Source organism: Coffea arabica, chromosome 11e (assembly GCF_036785885.1).
Source record: "Coffea arabica cultivar ET-39 chromosome 11e, Coffea Arabica ET-39 HiFi, whole genome shotgun sequence".
NCBI classification, from domain to species: Eukaryota; Viridiplantae; Streptophyta; class Magnoliopsida; order Gentianales; family Rubiaceae; genus Coffea; species Coffea arabica.
The window spans coordinates 45,071,259-45,087,285 of NC_092331.1; the positions used below are offsets into that span (position 1 = coordinate 45,071,259).

General features: G+C 34.8%; 1 long non-coding RNA gene across 4 annotated transcripts; it reads left to right on the forward strand.

Moving 5' to 3' along the window:
- Positions 1–1,596: 1,596 nt before the first annotated feature.
- Positions 1,597–15,447, forward strand: LOC140021013 (uncharacterized). 4 transcript variants are annotated; one of them, XR_011824980.1, is made up of 3 exons: positions 1,597–1,899; positions 2,840–3,028; positions 5,964–6,616. It is a non-coding gene; the product is annotated as an uncharacterized lncRNA (long non-coding RNA). The 4 variants fall into 4 exon arrangements; XR_011824981.1 differs by lacking the exon at positions 5,964–6,616 and adding an exon at positions 14,836–15,447 and having other exon boundaries at positions 1,598–1,899; XR_011824979.1 differs by having other exon boundaries at positions 1,599–1,899; positions 5,972–6,616.
- The last annotated feature ends 580 nt before the right edge of the window (positions 15,448–16,027 follow it).

Genomic DNA, 16,027 nt, shown 5'->3' on the forward strand with positions numbered 1-16,027 from the left:
CTAATTAAAAATTCATTAGGATTAAGTTGAAAACATTGTACAATTACCCTCTAAGTGCTTCTCAACTTTCATGAGTTGCTAGTTAAAATTATGTCTTTTTTATCTCTCTCTCTCTCTCTCTAAGTAGGAGATCATGAATCTAGGATCTTTTACTTATAATCCCTCCCATTTTATCACCAAACCCAACCCTCCCCCAATGATCTCGGATTTATTAATAACTTTCATCTATTAATTAACACCTTAGACCCTTCACAATTAAGGATCCATTAATTGCAAAGTTTGAAACAAAGAACACAAAATAGCATATCACAAAATTCACCAATCAACTAAAGATTGATATTGAACTAGAGACGAATCAATTCTATCTAAGCCTAAGAAGTAATTAACTTGACATAATTAAGAAAAACAACAATGATGATTAATGATAAGGGATTCACAAAAGATTTAAGAAAAGAGAATTAGGAAATCTTGTCTAAGACAGGCGAGATCTCCTTCTTCTTCCTTCAATTTTTGACAAAAATCCTACCTAGAGTGTCAAAAAAAGAAATCTATTTTAACCTAAACTACTCCTAAAAACTATTTTAAATTGAAGATATGCAATGTTTCTTTTTTTTTTTTTTTGTTGTTGAAGGCAAGATCTAAAATGTTTCTAATCGCAGTGCAAACGCCTCGAGATGGCTACAACGGACCAGCCCAATTGATTCGAGCTCGTTTGAGGTCTGAAACCCGTTGGCTAAACCAGTGGGAGCCTTGTTGCTCCATTTCGAGTTTTTTAGCATTCCTTTTCGCACACAGTTTGTCTGATGCCTTTCAACTTGATATCATCTTCAAAAATATTTAAAAACTGACCAAAATCATGAGATAAACACCATATTCATCAATCGAATGAGTATTCTTCTTAAACTACACTTCAATAGAAATTTGGTAAAAACCCTAGTGTTTCTGACTTAAGCACTTAAAACACACGAAACATGAATTAGAACACACGTGTAACCATATGAAAACGTGACACTAATCAAAGAGACAAAACGCCAAAATAGGAGGAAGATCAGTTTTAAGGACTTGGATTAAGACTTAGCAACAGTAATGTATAGGGAAAAATTCACTTTTCGTTCTCAAACTTTGAGTTAGGGACACATTTCATTTCCAAACTTTTAGATGCACCACATTTTGTACATGAATTACTTATTTTGGGCCACATTTAATCAAAAAATGGTAAAATATTCAATTTGAACAGAGAAGGCTGATGTGGCCGTTGATTTTGACTGAATTTTTTTTTTATTTAACGGCTACGTGCCAAACACTTAACTTTCTCCATCCAAATTGAGCAATTTACCGTTTTTGGACTAAATGTGGCAAAAAATAATTAATTCATGTACTAAATGTGGTGCATCAGAAAGTTTGGGGACGAAATGTGTCCCTAAATCAAAGTTTAGGGATGAAAAGTGTATTTTTCCCGTAGTGTATATTGCTAGTCAGAATGATAGTAGGCCTTTCACAATAATATAGTGCCATTCATAATATTCTACCCAAGTGCTTGGGTGTGAATGGTTTGAAGCCCATTCCTGAGTGCTCATTCCATCTTAACCACCCATTTGGTTGAGGGTAATGGGCCTCCACTTTTGAAAAAGGATCGATTCCGATTGACAAGATTTGGTTGACAACTATCGGAATGGAAGATCTAAAATTTTGCAAATGTGATTAACGAATAGATTGGTAGATTTTGATCTCTTACATAATGCTGCTTCCAGAAAACTCTTTAGAAGTTCTCTCTTTCTCTCTCTCTCTCTCTCAATTCTCATCTCTTTTTCTCATCTTTTTTTCATGACAACTAGCGTCAAATCTGTGAAATCATCCCAAATATACCTGAGAAATTTGTTCCAATCAGAGAAATTTCATGTAAGATTCTTTCTCTCTAGTCATCTTACGAGATGATTTCACGGGTTACTTTTTTGAATCTTTTTTTTATTCATCATTGATTTGTTTTATGGTTGATGTTGTATGTAATTGAAAGTTAAACTACTTTATTGCACCTTTTCATGTTTTTTCCCAATTTCTTTGTGAATTTTTTTTACTATTCAACTGGAAGTGAATGCATTCGAGTTAAAGACCAGTATCTAAAATAGTATGTTGTTTCCCTTTTCTACCGAAAGAAATAGTATCTCAATCTTGTGGGTTGATAATTGATTTAACCTAATTCACTAATTTGCTTCCTCTACGAGAGAATGAGGAATGGAGGTTTTCTACTCTAGCCTTGAAATTATTCGAAAAAAAGGAATTTTCGTTATTAAATATTTCAAGTTGCTTATGTATGCCGAATTTCCTAACAAAATTTGCTTATGTTAAAGAAATTCCATTCCTAAAGGAAGAAGATTGAATTGTCTTTTAATTAACCTTCTTTATCCTCCTAACTGTTAAAAATCAACTATTGCATACAGTTTTTTTGTCTATTAAAGAGCTAGTACCATCTTGGAATGGTCTTTTGTGGTAATTTTGAACTTTTTGGATTTGAAAGTTATTATGCTAACTTGGCATATGTTAATCAGAATAGCTTTTTGTATGTCGATCAAAATAGCTTTTTGGAATTACTAGGCATTATCAATACTTCTTGGAATAGCTTTGAGCATTCGGGATTGCATAAGTTTTTGGTTTTGTAAACTAAACAATCTAGTACTTCTCCACTAGACTTTCTTATGTTACTGTAGAAGGTTTTTGTCTATTATAAAAGACTTGATTCTAGTTTTTGGTTAGAAATGTCTTATACTAATGATTGCAGCATTAATTTTGTGTGCAAATTTTGTTTTGTTTATATTGGACAAAACTTTTTATTTATGTACAGGAAATAGTTGTTGAATTGGGCTTGCATTCCCATTGATGGCTGTGAATAAACCAAACAAGAAAATCAATAATCATTCCCATTACTTTCCCTAAGCCAAACACCTAAAAAGGAGTAGCATTAACCTATTCCGATTGAAGAGGTTTTGAGAGTGATTGTCATTGCCAATCCGGAGTGGCAACCAAACGGATGGTAAGTATCAAACATTTCCTTGGAGTTATCACTTTGAACAATTAAATCTATTTCGTTTACTTACTATAGTGATTGATTAATTCATCTTTTCTACTTGATGTTTAGGATTTAATGAACAATGGACAGGAGGAAATCGATTAGATCAAACTGACAAATTTTTTATGGTCATTTGTAGCTATTCTTTAGGAACACCACAGGGACAGACTTTATCAATTTACTTCACGAATCTCGCAAAACTATTTCTAGACCTATTTCAAATAAAAAAAATGAAAACATGTTTCAAATTACAAATAACAAAGCATGGATAAATCCATTAGATAGCAAAATAGAATCTTAAGAAGGTTGAATATTACAAAATCCTATTCAGTCAATAAGCTTTTGATGATGAGGCTTATTGTCATGTCATTGTTCTCGAGGTCAATACCTTGGATTTAAGATATGACATGCGGTTCTCTTGGCATTTTACTATTATAGATATAAGACATCTTGATCATAACTTAAAATGCTATTAAAAAATTACAACATCTATTAATAGCTTTGCTCCAAATAATTGAAAGCTGAAATAATCTTGAACTTAGGACATGTTGTAGACCATGATTATTTATTTATTATATAAACTTATTACCTGCAAGAAAAACATGAATATTTTCAGTTGGGCAAGACTGGCTCATCAAGTGGCATTCATATTCTTTGTCGGATCATGTGGGTAACGCATACATAAAAAGCTTTCTGGGCAATAATTTAAGCATTACTCACATGAATTTCTCCAATTTATCAGAAAGAAGGCCTTAATAATTTTTACACTTACCTCTCTTACTCATTTAAAATGATAATTCTAACCTTAATATTTTTAAAAAAACTCCCTTGTTGCAATGTTTATACAAGGGATGGATTTTATAATTTTTTTTCCTTTTTTCTTCTTATTCATTTCTCTTATATTTCATTAGAAATATAGAAGAACTATCAGTGTTGTCTCTAACCACTATCCCGATCAAATGTTAAACTAGTAATATTTTTTTGATAACTTTTGATATCATCCACTATTTTGTAACTCTTTTTTATTTTATCAAAATCAAGAATAAATAAAAAAAATAACTAAAACAAATGGCTTAAGATCACTATCAAACTATGGTAGTTCCGTCATTGAACTAGTCCATAAACTTTTCTTAAAAAATAGTCCATAAATTAAAAAAAAAAGATAACACTTTCTTCTCTATCTTAAAAAGAATCTATATCCCTAATGAAGGAATATAAAAGTAGCCTATTATAGAAAATTATAGTTGATTATCAAACAACAAATATTGGCATGAAAAACTTGACGGTCATTCCTTTTATAAGTGTGCCAAATTACTTTACAATTATTTAGAAGAATAAATTAAACTTTATAAGATACGTGCATTTTAAGATATTCATTAAATTTTTGACCTATTTTAAGGTTTGGCTACCAAAGTGTCAAATTAAAGGAGGTAAGTGTAATTTTTAAAACTTTGAGGGAACTAAGTGAAATAGTTAGAAACTCAGGGAATATTTCTGAAATTATCCCTAAAAAGTTTACCAATTTGATAGGTTTTTTGGTTAGGATGATTTCGCAATCAATGAAATCCCTCCATTTGGCATGTTTCTAAAGAACTAAAAAATAGACTTCCTTAATGGGTTTGAGTCCAACTTTCTTTTGGACCTGGGTAAAGTGTAGTTTATTATGAATGGATTTTGTTAAAAATGGATTTTTCCTAAAAATGGTCCACTACTTTAAAATAGACATGATAACCAAAGAAGTTTAGGTCTAACATAGCTATCGTATCAATTATTGTGTATATAAAGAGACGTTGAAGAAAGTTGGTCCAAACTGAAGCAAAGGAGTCCAAGCCAATAAAATTCGTCAATTAAAAGCTCATTGGGCTCTCTCTATTGAAAAGCTTAGGCTCATACAAATGGGCCAAATTGAAACTTCATGACAATATTTCAGCTTAATCATAACTATTTCTAAATTAGGAGGCTAAAACATAAATTTGACAAGACCAATTGAAGACTCACCTACCACTAATTACAAAAAATGACTTTTGTACATTACTCTTGTTTGAATTCCAATTTTTTGGAAATTTCTTCTTTATTAGAGCTTTTGAGAAATATTCTTGATCCTAATAACCACCCCTAGAATTGTAATAAAATGAAGAATACAAATCGAAGGTAAGGGATGAAAATATATTGCAGAGAAAAAAGTTGATAAAGATAACAAAGATTATTAAGTGAGTCAAGACAGAACCAATCCTTCTTCCCTACTTCTCCCTTTTTGTAGCTGTGATAATTAACTGGCCATTATTTAGTTAACTAATTACCAAATATCCTAAAAACTAAGCTAGCTATACAAATACAATCGTAACTGTTATGCTCAGTCAACAATGTTTATTATATTGCTCAGTTCCTTTATTACATCATTATTGCACAAAATTAATAAAGCAATATAATGTGCAAAAATTCTCTTAAATTTCAAACTATTATTTTTCCTTACATGCATTATATTTCAAATAGCAGTGTTACATGTTATTTTTCTATAAAAACTCCTAAAAACTCTGACAAAATATAATCAAAAGTGCCAAGGTTTTCACTACTTTTCTATTAAAAGATACAGATAATATTCAGGAATATGACCAAGTATAGTTGAATTAGGTGTTGTTAGGAGCGGTTGTTGTATTTCGTCCACAACTTGATGTATGTGATCGTATTTATGGATTGAGTTGGCATGTATGAATAAAATCAGTTAGTACAACAAAGTTTATTAAGAGTATACTATAATTTACAGAAAGTACAATTGTACTAAAATTTCAATAGCACTTACCCAAGGTCCGTATTTTCAATAGTAAATAGCACTACTAATCGACAAGTAAGTACAAACATTATTCGAGTAAAGAAGGATAGTAGTTTTAATTCAACTTAGATTGACAGGAAACTGCATTGATTTCTAATGTCACCTGGCAAGTGTGATGGAATCAACACTACTGTGGACTTAATTGGTTTCCTTGTCCCTGGTGGGTGATTTTCATCTTGTTTACCAACCCACCCAAAGTCCAAGATAACGTCCAAGAAATAGAGCAAGAAAACGAGAAGAATGCAGCACAAGAACATAAGAATGTGCCCAAAGATCCAGAAGAAAAGAGGGAAAGAGAAGTAGAATGTCCTCAGACCCAACAATTATGGTGGCTCCGAAGTAGTTAGGAGTGATGAAATGCTGCTTGTGGTGGTGGTTGGTGGTGGCAGAGAAGGAGAGGACATTGATGAGAATGTTGGCATGGCTATAGTACCTTATGGACTGAACGGTCATCAAGAATGCAACCAAAAAGCAAACCAGTATGCTGATAGACTTGACAGAGAATGCTTGCTCATATCTCCCACCACAAACCCCATCAAAGAACGTTCGTTTCCCCATTGCCTCTTAGTCATCAATACTACAATCGTAGAACTAACCATGATGGCCATCGATGTCAAAGGTTGATGCCATTATGTTGTTCCTCAATGTTTGCACTACCAGAACCCTGTTTTTCTATGTGTCATGAAATGAAAATCAATGCCAAATTGCCATTGCCATCCTCATTCATTAATAGAAACAAACAAGTATTTAGCTAGCTAAGTGCTTGTTCAAATTGATCATGGATGTAGTCATTGAATTCATAGAAGATTAATGAATTAAATAATTTAGAAAAGAAAAATTTCAAGAGGGCTGGATGAACCTTCATTACTGTCTGAACCCAGAAACGACAATTGATGGCATTGATGCGGATGATCGTCATGGTAGGGCGCTTCACAATCTGATGGAAAACCCAGATGTGATAAGTCACCATTCCCGCAGGTTTCATACTTAGCAGTTACGCCTCTTTTCTTGAAGTGTCTATTCTTTCTTTTTCCCTTCTCTTTATTCTTCATAGCAAGTTCATCTTCACTAATTACTTTACGTTTCCTTTTAGTATCGTGAGAACTTCCTTCACCCTTTTTAACTTGATTACTAGGGAGGTCTTGAGATGCTATATGACTAGGTGACTGCCCCAATTCAAACTTATTCTGCACCTCTTCTGAGATCTTTTCGTATTTCTTTTCCAATTCCACGTCCTTGTATAGCAGCTCAATTTTCTCCACATATTCTTGTTTCCATCGTCTTTCCCAGTAGTCAGCCAATTTCTTTTGGAATTCTACCTCCTTTCGAAGAATGTCTATTTCCTTATGCATATTTCCCAAATTTGTCATCTCACCGATTGGTTTAAATCAAATGCTAGCCTGTCAGGTAAATCAAAGGATCAAATGAGTAACTATTCACAATGGAAAACTCTAACCATATTACTCTTCTGTTCTTTTGCCCACAGGTTACCCCAAAATATAAATCTTAACGATTCTCTGCTTAATATGGACGAGTTCTTGGGTCTTACCACAAAGATTACTATCATTATTTATACACATAACAAAATACGGAATCATATTCCTTAATATAAGTTCCACACCCTAACTCACTCTCCAATACTCACTTACAAAGTTACTCAAGAAGAATCCCTAACCTCTTACTCACACTAGTACCTTATACTATCCTCTCAAGCCAATTTTCTGCTGCTTTGAGATCAAATCCTCCATGAAACCTAGGTGGGGCGAACTTCAGGAACCGTTCTAGAGTTCTATCTTCACCTCTCTCTTGGTTTTTAGGTTAGTTGACTGGCTCAGGGTCTTGGCGCTCAGCTAAACGCTCAAGAACATCAGTTATGCGATTAAAAGCCGTAGCCACTTGGTCACCCCTTTCATTCCTAGGGTTTTGGTTCGGACCAGTCACTGATCCCTCATCTTTCTCGGAAGTGTGGGGTTGCCGAATCCCATGCCCATGACCCCATCCACGTTCTCACCGATTCATATAGCAAGACTCTAAACGCATAATTAAAAGTGTAGAAATAAGTGTAGAAATTTAAAACATATGCAAGTTGCACGAACACTTTAAATTAAAGTATAGATCTTTACATAAACTAAAAGTCATGATACATGTCAAGAGTGCATACTACAAGTCAATAATATCAAATACAGGATATAGGCATCCAAGTGCCTCAAAATACAGGGGTACATGCAATAAAATACAAAAAGGCCTCAATGCGAGGTTCACTTCTACTAAGTCCTTTGCAAAAAAATCAAGAGATCAGAAGGTCACTAGTTTAAGTGAACCGTACTAGTAGACCCTAACTATCCTTGACAAAAATCACTAAAGTAGAAAACTACTAGTTTAGTGATTGACAGAGTCAGAAGTCTCTACTACTTCAATAGGTTCAACCTCATCTTCAGCACTAGGGGTTGCGTTCTCCTATCCCTCATCGAGTATCTTGCCATCCACTACTTGTTCAACCAAGGTCACACACTCAACCATCATTTCCTCAGTTCGGTCCCTTACTTCTCGTGCCACCCTAGCAAGTCGACGATTAGCCTCTTGAAGCTGCTCATGAAGGGTTTCTACTCTATTTCGCTCTTCGAGTACATTAATCTCCAGCTCATGAACTCTAGCAGTCTGGACATCCACAGTCGCCCTCAACCCTTGATTATCCTCTTGAGTTATCCTATTCGCATTAGATAACTGCCTCCAATCATCGATTACCGCTAGTACCACATCGTTAGGGTATGAGTAAGTCCTCCAACAATCGCATAAAGCCTTAGTTCGACGAAATAAGGGTCCACTGCCAAAGAGGGCCCCCAGGCCTCTCTCGATAACGAATCACTGGAAGGTGCCTCGGAGGCGACTCATTTCCACCATTTCCTTCCATAACCTACAATTAACCCACAAAATTAAAGGTTAGGACCTTATAATCACTGGTGCCATTCAAAAATTTAACTTAAGATTTATCACGAATTTCTATGACCAAAATCTCACAACTAAGAACTCCTAACTCTATTCCAGGTATTTCAAACCTAGTGCTCTGATACCAACTGTGACGCCCCCACCTCTCTCTAGGGCGAATCCTAGGGTATCAGTGGAACGCCTGCCCAACTCTCGTCAGGACTTACGTACTCGTTCAACTTTAATAAAGGATCACAATTAACCATCGACTTAATTAAGAAGTACTTCGAATATACAAACTCAATACTCCCAAGTAAACCATTTATAATTACAAACCACAAATCCCAAGTATAACAAAATTTACACTTTAATGGTCTCCAATAACATACAAAAGCATACTAGCTTCAACCAAAAGTCGCTAGTCTAGAACTTCCAACTTCCACCTCCAAAACCTGTTAAGGAAAACAAATTTAAAGGGATGAACTAACGCTCAATGAGGCTAAGAAAATCAAACAAGCAAGCAAGTAGCACCAATTAATCAAATAGCATTCTTGACAGCAATTTTAACATGAACTTTCATTTAAGTGCACAAGTAGGAAATAAACACACAGGGAAGGATACAGGAGCTCTCAGGAGCTATTTTCACGTCTCGACCGCTTCAAGCCATCTGAGATTGACTCTCCATCAACTCAAGTAGCAACATGACTGTAGTGCTCCACTTACTTTCTCCATCTAACATAACACCCTCTCGAATTCGGAACTAAACACGCATGAGGTGGCAATACTAATCGAGTATGTCAAGCAAGATTTCAAAAGATCAAGCTATAAAATTTCCCATGGTTCACCAAATTTCTCGACAAATCCCTTGCCGACTCGAGTTACGAGGTTAGCCAATTGGTTGGGGTGTTCCCATAAATATAATTGGTCGATGAGATAATGCTCCAATCGTCTTAGAATTGTTCATGGCTCTGAGTCGGTATGAGAGGCACCTCCCATCCGAATAGGGTGTAGTACATGTTGCCGCTCAAAGAATCGATCCTAGCACTGAATCGATATAATAGGCACCTCCCACCCGAGTAGAGTGTGGTACATGCTGCAGCTCAGTGCTCACAAGTAAAAATATGTTCGAGTACAAGTGCAAGTCATATATATTCATTTAACAAGTATCATTCAATCAAGAGAGAAAGAGAGGATGAGGGCGGTAAAATACACTCTCGTCTCGGCAAGTTCACGTATCATATAGCACTTGTACAAATATCATTTCAATTATATTAACATTGAACATGCACTTGACACTTATCAAGAGTCAAGAGTAAAACAAGAGCAAAGCGAGAGATCAGACAAACTCCTCGGCGTCCTCGTGACCACCTGAAACATGCATAATCACGATTATCTAGGTACTCGACCAAGGCTAATAAGAAAAAAATATTTTCTTGCTACCCACTCTCAAGATTACAAGTTTGAGTCAAGTTAAAGGAGCTTTTCTCGCTAAATCATTGAAATAATATACAAAGGAAACTCAAAAGTCATTTTCGAGTCAAGTCTTGCCAAGAACCCTCAATTCCAAAAGAAAGTACTATATTTACTTTCGACACAAAAATGGAGAAAAGGGTAGATAGTTTTCATCTCTCAAAACATCTAGTCCTACGCCCAAGTTTTAGAATATAAAGAGCGTTCACATTTTGCAAACTAATGGAGTTAAAATTCATCAAAACTCCACTCAATTCCATAGTAAATGTCAAAGCTAAAGGTTCCAAATTTCGAGTATAAAACTAGTGAAATTCTCCAAGAATTACTCTAGTTAAAATGCTCCATTTTTAGAGTTCAATGTCATGGAAATCAAGGGCATAAGACTAGGGGTTGAAATCCATTTCTCAAGCATGAAGTGAGGTGCAATTAACCAAAAAAGTTAGGCAACCAAGAAAACACATCAAGAGATGTTTAATCCTTTGGAAACCAAGATTCAAAGTGAAGGTCTAAAGTTTAAAGAGACCTTGCATCCAACCATGAAATCAAACTGAAAACAAACTAACAATCTCAAAGAAAAGTTAAAAGTTCTTAAAAGAGTATTTTACTTGAAACCAGAAAATTCCAGCTTTGTGCGATGCCACTTAGAAAAATCATAACTCGAGTTCTGTAAGCCCAAAAATTGGAAACTTTATACGTTGGAAATTAGATTCAATGTACTAAAACTCTCTAGAAAACACTTTTCTCAGATTCAAATCCGAAATCATTCAAATTTTAGGTTCAACTCACAGTTCCAGTAAGAACAGAGCAAAACAGTCTTACATTTTCAGTAAACTTTGAAAATTCGGCAAAATTCATAAAAGTAGAATCAGCCCCTGAAATTTATATCATTGAAAGAACTCCAGGTCTAGTTTCAAACGCAATAAACAAAACTAAATTTGGACCTTCCTACTCCAAGATACAACAGATTTAGGAAAACTGATTTTTAAAACCTGTTTCACGTGAATTCCAGTTTTGGAGCACTTACCACAATGTATAAATCAGGTCATAACTAAAGCTTCACAAATCAAAATTCAATGTGGTCTGTGGCATTGAAAACTAGATTCAATGCTAAAATTCACTGGAAGGAACCATCTTAAAATTCGTTTTGCAAGATAAGTGAAAATGAGCTACAAACTGCAGCTACACTTATTTCTCGGATGAAGACAGTGAGGAAATTCAGTCAATTTTGCCGATTCACTACAGCTCATAAGAAATGAACTAGAAGGTGAATTTTATATCATTGGAAACCTCTTGGAGTCTAGTTTCATATGCCACAAACGAAACTTGATTTAGACTCTTGGACAACAAGTTATTGGCTGAAACGTAAATACTGGTTTGATAACCCGGTCAGCAATTTTCCAGACTTTCTTCTTTACTTTAACCCAACTTTCACTCAACCAAATGAAATGCTTTTAAGGAGATAATTTACACACATAAACACCACATATAACAAGCATTTGGGCATCTAAATAACCAAAAAATTAGAAATTAACATGAAGGAAATAACCAGCAGAAATTTCGGATAGCATGCTTCTTTCTCTCTTCAAGTTTTCTTTTCAACTCTTAACCAAAATCAAGTTACCATAACTCATCAAAATAGCAACTAAACAAGCAATTTCTCAAGGCCACTACCTAAGAAGCCACCTCAAGACATCTATCTAGTGTCAAGGTTCTTTGAACCCATCAACAACCCAAGCTTAACCTAGTTATAACTAACTAAACTAACCATAAGTTGAAGAAAAGATGAGAGCTTTGGAGTGTTACCTTACTTCCAAGAGATGAACACCAAATCACTAGTGTTTAAGCTCTAAACCACCAATGTTCCTTCCTCCTTCAAGTCTCCCTTCAAACTTGAGTGATACTCCAAGGAAGTGAGCAAAATTGGTGTGTGTTTTTGGAGCAAAAGTGGAAGGAAAGCTAGCTGAAATTTGGGTAAGAAATTGAGCAAGAGTGGCCGGCCAAGAGGGGGGGAGAAGAAAGGGTTTGTGTGAGTTGTTGGTGAAGTGATGGAGTGAAAGAAAGACATGACATAAAGGTGCTTTTGGTGCAAAAAGTCAACAAATGAATAGTGGGCCATTAGTGCTCCTAATTGAGTTTAATTCAACTCACTCACATCTGATCCCTCAATTAACTTTTCTTAGTCTAGTATTGATCATCCTTAATTCTCCAAGACTACTGCACTCTCGAATCCAATTTTGCCTCGAAAAACTTGTATTCACTATTTCTCACTAATCGAGCCGCAGAAAAATTAAATTTTCTAGCAAACATTTTAAAAATATAAAATGAGAAATTGTTCCATGCAAACGCAATTAAAATGGATGAAATAAGTTAATTGGAGTAAACGAATAAATAAATAATTAAATAAGTTAGTAAAATAAGGTAAAAGTAAGTAAAATAAAATCTGGGTCCTGACAAATCCACACATGAATCCTACCACCAACCCTGCACGGATTCAGAAAAGAAAAAGAATCAGATCAAAAAAAAAAAAAAAGAACCACAATTGGATCATACCTTTGAGTTTAGAAATAAGAAGGCAAATTGAAATTGAAAATCGAAATCGACTTGGGTTTTTGTTCCAAAAGTTGGACATAGACTCCTTGTTGGGATTGGTTACTTGTTTCCAGCTACACATCCGAAATATACTTAAAAAAAACATCCTAAAATAGCATATTGATTCTTAGGATTGAGTCCAAAGGCCATTCAGATTAGGCTTTCAATTTTCCAGAAACATATGCAATCGAGTAGAGTGTTTTTTCTAGTTTCCAAAATTTCTGCTGCATAGTATCTTTGTTCTAGTTTTAAAATCCGATTTGTCCAACCACATTATGTCCATCTTTGAGTTATTTTTTTCTGGGATATAATCGAGTTTTAATAGTCCAAAACAAGGCCAAATCAGTTTTGGATTACAAGAGTTATAGTTTCCTAATTCTAGTTGTTTTACTTTCCAGATTTTTGAGTCATTCTTGTCCAAGTCAAATCAGGTTTTGTAGAGTAGATTTCCAACAATATTTCTTCGTGTCAAGTGTGTTAAATTTTTTGGTTCAAAATCCGCACCATTAACATCAAATCTAGTCGGATCCTGAGCTAATCGTCTAGAGTTTCTTAGTGTTGTTAGGGTTCATCTTTGCACCAATAAATCTGCAAATTTCCAGCACCTTTGTCTGAGTTTAATCCTTGTTTTTGCTTGTTAAAATCTGACTGTGCTTCAATCTTTTGAATATTACTTGATAAGTAGAGTTTCATCTTGAGGATAGTTCTAATTTATTCAAGGCAGCCAAGTAACATCCATTAGAACTTGATTGTGAGCTTATTAAAGTGTTGAGTGAAAACACGAGTGTTGAGAGTAAATACGAAGAGAGTGTGCGAGGAAATATGCACTTGTTTCTTTGCTTACTCTTTTGCAGGTTACCTTGACATGTCAAATAAAGGTGTAAGAAGTTTCCCACAAGTTGAATATGATGCTACTATGGAGGATATGAGGGGTGCATTTAAGCAAATTTTGCATGAAGTTTTCAAGCCTCTTCATAGACATCTTGACTGCATGGTGAATAATGATGTCAAGAGGAGGGGATCTACGCAATTTAATTCCAAGGTCCGATCTACTCCTCAAGGTTGACATATTCAAGGAGAAGGGAGGAGGTTCATGTGACAATTAAGCATGCAGATACATCATTCATAGATGGTGGATTTAGTCGAGTATGAGAGACTTATCAACACCTCTTACAACAAAAGCTTGAGAAAGAGAAAGCTAAGCGTGGTAGTAAGAGTGTAGAGGTGAAACTTGAGAATGTACATAAGGTGAAAATCGATGGAAGTGTCAAAGAAAGAGAGGATGAACATTCAAAAGAGTCGAGTGAGAAAATTCCATAAGTGATTCGGCTCTACTGGAAAAACAAGAGAGAAAGCAATGACTTATTGCCAAAGCCAATGATGTGAGGAGAGTTTATGATTTTACTAACGGTCTTAACTTTGTTTTGTTTAGTGTTTCTTATTTTGTGTAGGTTAAGCAAAGTACAATCACCTTGATCTTGAATTTTTTCATTCCTACATCCATTGAAGAGTTAAAGAGCTTTCATGGAGTTGGAATCTTGAGTGTTGTTTCTTGTTGCTATCAACATATGTTCAATCTTTCATCTCGATCTAGTTTGCTTGTTCATAAGCTTAATGACGCTTCACAGGGAGTAACTGCACTTGAGATTTGTTCCATACTTATAAATTTGATATTGATGTTCCATACTTTCTTTGTCCAATTTCTGGTTCTTTAAGTACTAACTTTGTTGTTTCATTTGTAGATTCTAGGCTGTCTATTCTTATCTAGTCTCATCCATGCAAGATGTGCCGGTTAAACATCAACTAGTGATGGATTTTACTACTTTGCATAATCAGATTAGGAGTTTTCCTTGTCTCTTTGAGCATTGCTATGAAGATCCTTTTCTAGTGAATGCAAATGGTGAGTTTTCGAGTGATTTCATATCTACAAATACTAATTGTGTGATTTCTTTTGTAGGTCCAAATATGACAATTCATGACAAAGGGCTGATTAAGAGCTTATAGAGAAAGTTCGTGAGAGACAAAGAGCAAAAATAGCGTTGTAACCAGTTTCGTGTACATTGGTACATCCTTTGGTTGAAGACTTTGCTCGTAAGTTTTTGCAATTGCATAAGCGGCATGTAACATGGTATTTTCACATGAAGGTAATACTAGAGCTATTACATTCTCTACAATCCATCGATTTGTGGGCAAATTGCTTTCAAAAGGAGGGAAATGATACGAGTCTAGTACCCGATAGTTCATGTTCAAATCATACAAGTGGTTGACTAAATCAAATCCAACATTCCAACCGTCCCTTCCTTAAGTTTAGTGTGTTTATTTAGCTTATCATTGTTATTTAGTCTTGTTGTCATTTGTTTTGTTGATTCCAATTGTTAGTTTAAGTTAGTTCTAGCCATGTTAGTCGATTATTGTTATTAGCTTGGAATTAATATTGAATTGTTAGTATGGTTTGCTAAATGGTTAAGGTCATGTTGACCATAGTTAAACCAAGTTAGGATTTAAAAATTAGTTAATTGTTTCCTAGTTTGATTAGGATTTTTCAATCTTGTAAAGGCTATATAAAAACCTTAGTTATACGTTTGTACGTAAGATAAGACATGGAATAAGAATTTTGTTGATAAAGTTTTAGAATTTCTTTCTTGCGAGAAATAGTTCTTTTGGCTTGTGATAGCCATCTTTGAAAATCTTAGAGTTGGTTTAAGGTGTTTTATCAACTTATCGATCAAGTATTCACCTTAATTGTGGTATCATTCTACCCGTTTTGATATCTCTTGAGTGGTCCAAGATAGATTGAAAACATCCACCGCCAAACATTGATCCTAATTTAGGTCTAGGGCTCGTCTTGGCATATCGAGAATCGTATCATGCATGTTTCAATTGGCTCTTGTTTAGCATGAAACAAAGCTTGAATTGAGACTTTACACACTTTTAAAGGTCCTCTCAAATAGCTTGGTTGAATTCGGGACCCTTAAGCATCTGGATTCATATCGTTGAATTTGCACCACTAAAAAACTCACCAAAGGAACGTCGGCATGAATTTCTTGGAGAATAATGTTCCTAGAACCTTCACTTTCACCACACTCTTCAAGAGGGATTAAATATACATCATTCATGCTTTCTTTTTCAGGTTCAAAGTTAATTCCAAA